The sequence below is a fragment of the Neophocaena asiaeorientalis genome, unplaced genomic scaffold (genome assembly GCF_003031525.2).
Source record: "Neophocaena asiaeorientalis asiaeorientalis breed wild unplaced genomic scaffold, Neophocaena_asiaeorientalis_V1.1 scaffold204, whole genome shotgun sequence".
Taxonomy (NCBI): domain Eukaryota; kingdom Metazoa; phylum Chordata; class Mammalia; order Artiodactyla; family Phocoenidae; genus Neophocaena; species Neophocaena asiaeorientalis.
In genome coordinates this window covers 155,700-162,111 of record NW_020173922.1, presented here as the reverse complement: position 1 = coordinate 162,111, position 6,412 = coordinate 155,700, and the positions used below count along the sequence as shown (strand labels likewise).

Below are 6,412 nucleotides of genomic sequence, written 5' to 3'. Positions count from 1 at the left end.
ATCCATGTTTTCTAGTCAGTAATGTTCTATCAAACACTGTACTAAACCAGTGTACTAAATCCAAGCAGACAGATGGCCAGTAAAGCTGTTTGCTATCTCCTACTGAGCTAGACCAGTGGAACACTGTCTTGGTAGGATTATTTTGACAGCAAGAAGGAAGTGCAGAGCCCCAACCCCAACAGAAAACCTAAGGAGCTGATTTACAAAGAAAGGGTTTTAAGCAAACCTGCACAAATACTAACATGCTCTAAGAAGAGGAAACCTTTTAGACCATTTCCAGCATACATTCATTGGTGCCCAGTAAAATAGGAACACCAACATAGAAAGCATTTTTGCTTTCGTAACACTAATAGCCAAAAAGCACACAGCATATAATACTTTGATCTTGAAGTGGGTAATCATGGAAGTTCTAAGATTATATCCACTAGGTTAGCCTGAGTATTCATCTATAAAAATATTTTTCCAAAAACATGTAAACGAGCTTCCCTGGTGGCGCAGTGGTTAAGAATCCACCTGCCAATGCAGGAGACACGGGTTCAAGCCCTGGTCTGGGAAGATCCCAAATGCCGCGGAGCAACTAAGCCTGTGCGCCACACCTACTAAGCCTGTGCTCTAGAACCTGCGAGCCACAACTACTGAGCCCGTGCACCACAACTACTGAGCCTGTGTGCTGCAACTACTGAAGCCTGCGCGCCTAGAGCCTGTGCTCCGCAACAAGAGAAGCCACCGCAGTGAGAAGCACGTGCACCGCAACGAAGAGTAGCCCCCGCTTGCTGCAACTAGAGAAAGCCCGTGCACAGCAATGAAGACCCAACACAGCCAAAAATAAATAAATAAATAAATTTATTTTTTAAAAAACCACGTAAACGAGAGTTATAGAAACAATGGAACTACATCAGGAGCAGCAGAAAGTGACACAAGGACTGTACATGTAAGACTAAGAATTGATTTTCACATGTACCTTTTAGGTAAAGGAAATCTCTCTAAGTTGATTCCTACAGCCAAGATGAACTGTGATAGTAGGATTTTCAAAAATCTTGAGATGGTCAGCTAGCTTGAGTTAAACCCTAGATAAATACTCCCAGTCAAAAACCCCATTGAGACTGCAGGACTGAAACTCTGACCCATATAAAAAGCTGTGAGTGCACAAAAAGTCTCATGGGACATGCAAGGCCTGCTGGGCCAAGACAGTTGATGATGGTGGGTTCTTCCAACATGGACACACCAACATGTATGCTGGGGAAGTGTCCCCCAGGTGGAATGCTGGACTTGAGCTTAATGCAGGAGCCATACTCAGAAGCTCCTGAGAGACGTGTCTACTCGGGGAGGAGTACTAGGGTTACTGAAGACAAGAATGTGTCCCAGGAAAGTCAGCTAATTTTCTCCTGACCCATCAATAGTTAACATTAACGAAGAGTTGCAGAACAGAGTCAGTCTTTCCAAGATGTATTCTTCTGACATCATTAGCCAAAGCCTCTCCCAGTCTATTGGGCTGGTGATGTCTAGAAAGATCCCATTACCTGGAGGTGGGACCTAGGGCCACAGATTGTTCTGGGAAGCTGGCATAGAAGATGATTTGCACAATGAAGTCACCACTAAACCGCTGCTTAAGTCCAGTCCCCAGCCTTCTTTTTCTGCTCAATAGTCCAGAAACATTTCTTTAAAAGCCAGAAGATCCGTAAACGTGAGCAGGATGTCGAAAATATCACCTGCCACTTCATCTATGGTGCTGTAAAGTTGTAATGAAAGCCGCCATGTTAAATCCAGGAATTTGCTCCAACAGCTGTTCTTCTATATACTTTTCTACCACAGAAATAGATTCTATAAAAATAGGTGTGTAGGTGAGCTTATTCTCTTGTGTCTTCAAACTCCTGGTAGTACCTGTCCATGAAATTCCTCTGTAATAACTGGAACTCATCATCCATGATAATGGCCTCTAAATATCCAACCACAGCATCAAATTCTGCATCAGAGGTGGAAAAGATGGACAGCGCGAAGCTCTCTTCCTCTAGGGCATGCATCACCGTGGCCGCATCCACCACGCATAAGGGAGTGGGCCCGCTGGCGGGCTACCTCGCTAACGCCCGCCCATGGCCCAGGCGCAGCCTCTGCTCTGCTCTGCAGAGCCCCAACCGGCATCCAGAAGGCCTCGCTGCAGCTGCCGAGGCTGTGGCTTACGGCCCAGCCCAGTAGGGCCTGCACACGACGCCCTGGCCTCAGGCTCCCCAGCTGCAGCCAGCCGGGCCTCTAAGCCCTACCGGGCCTCACTAAGCTTGAAGCTCCTAAATTTTTAAAATAACACTTTTCATATGATCTTAAATTTTGTTTAATAATAGGTCAGTTAGCATTTTTTATATCTGTGTTCATAAGTGAGATTGGCCTTTAATTTTCCTATATTGATCCTGTCAGATTTGGGGGTTAGGGTCATATTAATTCCATGAAATGAGTTGAGGAGGATAGCTTTGGTTTTCTGGGAGTAGAAACTTCTAAACTTCTAGAATAGTTTGTGTATGAATGAAATTTTATTTTCTGTGAATGTTCACTATAATTCACAGCTAAAGTTATCTGGATTTGAAGTTTTCTTTGCGGGAAGATTTTAAATTACTGATTCAATAAAATATCTAGGAATAAACCTACATAAGGAGGTAAAAGGCCTGTACTTGGAAAACTATAAGATACTGATGAAAAAAATTGAAGATGACACAAACAGGTGGAAAGACAGCTGTGTTCATGGATTGGAAGAATTAATATTGTTAAAATGACCATACTACCCAAGGCAATCTATAGATTCAATGCAATCTCTATCAAAATATCAAGGGCATTTTTCACAGAACTAGAACAAATAATTTTAAAATTTGTATGGAAATGCAAAAGACCCCGAGCAGCCAAAACAATCTTGAGAAAGAAGAATAGAGATGGAGGAATCATGCTCCCTGACTTCAGACAATACTACAAAGCTACAGTAATCAAACAGTATGGTACTGGCACAAAAACAGACACATAGATCAGTGGAGCAGAATAGAGAGCCTAGAAATAAACCCATGTACTTATGGTCAGACAATCTATGACACAGGATGCCAGAATATACAATGGAGAAAAGACAGACTCTTCAATAAGTGGTGCTGGGGAAACTGGACATCTACATGTAAAACAATGAAATTAGAATATTCTCTAATACGATATACAAAAATAAACTCAAAATGGATTAAAGACCTAAATGTTAGGCCAGAAACCATAAAACTCCTAGGAGAAAACATAGGCTGAACACTCTTTGACATAAATCATAGCAATATTTTTTTGGATCAGTCTCCTAAAGCAAAGGCAATAAAAGCAAAAATAAACCATTGGAACCTAGTTAAACTGAAAAGCTTTTGCATAGCAAAGGAAACCATCGATAAAACAGAAAGACAGCCTACTGAATGGGAGAAAATATTTGCAAATGATACGACTGATAAGGTGTTGATATCCAAAATATATAAACAGTTCATACAACTCAACATCCAAAAAACAAACAACTTGATTAAAAAATGGGCAGAAGACCTGAATAGACATTTTTCCAAACAGGATATGCAGATGGCCAACCTGCGCATGAAAAGATGCTCAACATCATTAATCATCAGAGAAATGCAAATCAAAACCACAATGAGATATCACCTCACACCTGTCAGAATGGCTATCATCAAAAACAGCACAAATAACAATGTTGGTGAGGATATGGAGAAAAGGGAACCCTCCTACACTGTTGTTGGGGGTGCAAATTAGTGCAGCCACTGTGTAAAACAGTATGGAGTTTTCTCAAAAAACTAAAAATAGAACTACCATATGACTTGGCAATTCCACTCCTGTGTATATATCCATAAAAAACAAAAACACTAAATCAAAAAGATATATGCACCTCAACGTTCATAACAGCATTATTTACAATTGTCAAGATATGGTAGCAACCTAAATGTCCATCAACAGAAGAATGGATAAAGAAGATGTGAGATGTGTACATATTTACATATACATGTATATGTACACATATACACACAGTGAAATACCACTCAGTCATAAAAAAGGAATTAAATTTTGCCATTTGTAATAACATGGATGGACTTGGAGGATATTATGCTAAGTGAAATGTCAGACAGAGAAAGACAAATACTGTATGATATCTCTGATATGTGGAATCTAAAAAAATAAAACAAGCTAGTGAATATAACAAAAAAGAAACACACAGATATAGAGAATAAACTAGTGGTTACCAGTGGGAAGAGGGAAAGGGGGGGAGGGGCAATATAGGAGTAGGGGGTTAAGAGGTACAAAGTATTATGCATAAAATAAATAAGCTACAAGGATATATTGTACAATGCAAGGAATATAGTCAATATTTTGTAGTAACTATAAATGGAATATAACCTTTAAAAATTGTGAATTGTGTAACTTATGTAATATTGTACATCAACTATACTTCAATTTAAAAAAATAAATAGATAAATACTGATTCAATCTCTTTAATATTTATGAGACTATTCAGATTTTCCATTTCTTCATGAGCCACCTTGGATAAATTATTATTTCTAGGGATTTTTCCGTTTCACTTGAACTTTTTACATTTATTGGCATTGTTGTTCTTAATTCCCAGACTGGGGCACGAACCCGTGTCCCCTGCATCGGCAGGCGGACTCTCAACCACTGCGCCACCAGGGAAGCCCCTTAGTATCTTCTAAATGTGTATTGATCTCTAGTAATATCCCCTTCTTCATTCTTACTATTATTTATTTATTCTCCTTTTTTCTTTATTTTCTTTTTTCTTCATAATAAAGAGTATTTCAATTTCCTTATTTTTTTGAAAAATAAATTTTAATATAAAAAATTTTTATTGTATATTTGGTTTTTATTTCATTAATTTCTTCTCTTATGTTTATTATTTCATTCTTCTACTTTGAATATAACTTCCTGAAATGCATCCTTGGCTCATATTTTCAACAATTCTTTTCAAATATGTACATTTAATGCTATAAATTTTCCTCTAAATACTACCTTAGGTATACTCAAAATTTTTTATACATAGTACTTTCGCTATCACTCAGTTGTTTTTCTTATGAATTTATAGAAGTTCTTTATATACTCTGGATACAGCCATTTACTAATTATATGTTTTGCAGATATTTTCTCTGACTCTGTATCTTGCCAGTTAATTCTTGTAATATTTTAATGAACAGGAAATTTTAATTTGAGAATAATTCAATTTATGTATTAATTTTATGATTTTTTTGGGTGTGTCTAGCTTAATAAAATCTTCTCTCTCCCAAAATTATGAAGATATTCTCCTATAGTATCTTATAAAACTTTATATTTTTGCCTTTTCTGGCAAAGATTTATTTAAAATATTATAATTGCTGAAGCTGTGTAAAAAAATTGGCAGTGAACTTGAAGAATCTTACACATGTTGATTCCTCCCTTTTGACCCAAACACTCACTTCTAGGAATCAATCCTAAGTAAATGACAACTCATTTAGGAACTAGTAACTTAGGAAATAATAACTCACTTCTAAAAAGCAATTTTAAGGATATTCATTATAGCATAATATAATAATAATTTTAGATGACTTAGATATACAGTAAAACAAAGTATATCTGTAATGAAATATTTGTAGCTGCTGAGAAATCATTATGGGATTCTGGGATTTCCACATAAACCTTAACTATTACTTTACTTCATAACAACAAAATATGTACATATTGTACTTTTAAAAATCTAATAAAATATTTTAGGATCACACTTTTAAATAGCTTTAAATCACATACACTAATGCTCACAAATGTAATTTTTTTATTGGGGTCAAATTCACATAACATGAAGATACCCATTTTAAAATGAACGATTCAGTGGCATTTAGTATATTCACAATGTTGTGCAACCACCACCTCTAAATAATTCTAAACATTATCCTCACCCCCAAAAGAAACCCTGTACTCACTAAGCATTCCATACTCCCCATTCCGCATTCCCCCCACCTCCCAAACACACACACTCTTTAGCCCCTGGCAACCACCAATCTGCATTGTTTCTATGGATTTACCTTAGTATATGGATATTTCCTATAAATGGAATCATACAATATATGACGTTTGGGGTTTGGCTTTTCACTTAGCATGATGTCTTTAAGGTTCATCTATGTTGCAGATTCCTTTTTATGGGTGAACAATATTCCACTGTAGCTCACAAATGTTACTTTATTTTATTTTATTTATTTATTTATGTTGGCTGTGCCAGGTCTCAGTTGTGGCATGGGGGATCTTTAGTTGCGGCATGCGGATTTCTTAGTCGTGGCATGCGTGCAGGGTCTAGTTCCCTGACCAGGGATAGAACCTAGGCCCCTACACTGGGAGCGTGGAGTCTTATCTACTGGACCACCAGGGAAGT

At 37.5% G+C, this 6,412-nt stretch overlaps 1 pseudogene; it reads right to left on the bottom strand.

The window, feature by feature from the left end:
* Positions 1–1,471: 1,471 nt before the first annotated feature.
* LOC112404440 (ADP-ribosylation factor-like protein 2-binding protein pseudogene) lies at positions 1,472–2,033 on the bottom strand (annotated as a pseudogene).
* Between the last annotated feature and the right edge of the window lie 4,379 nt (positions 2,034–6,412).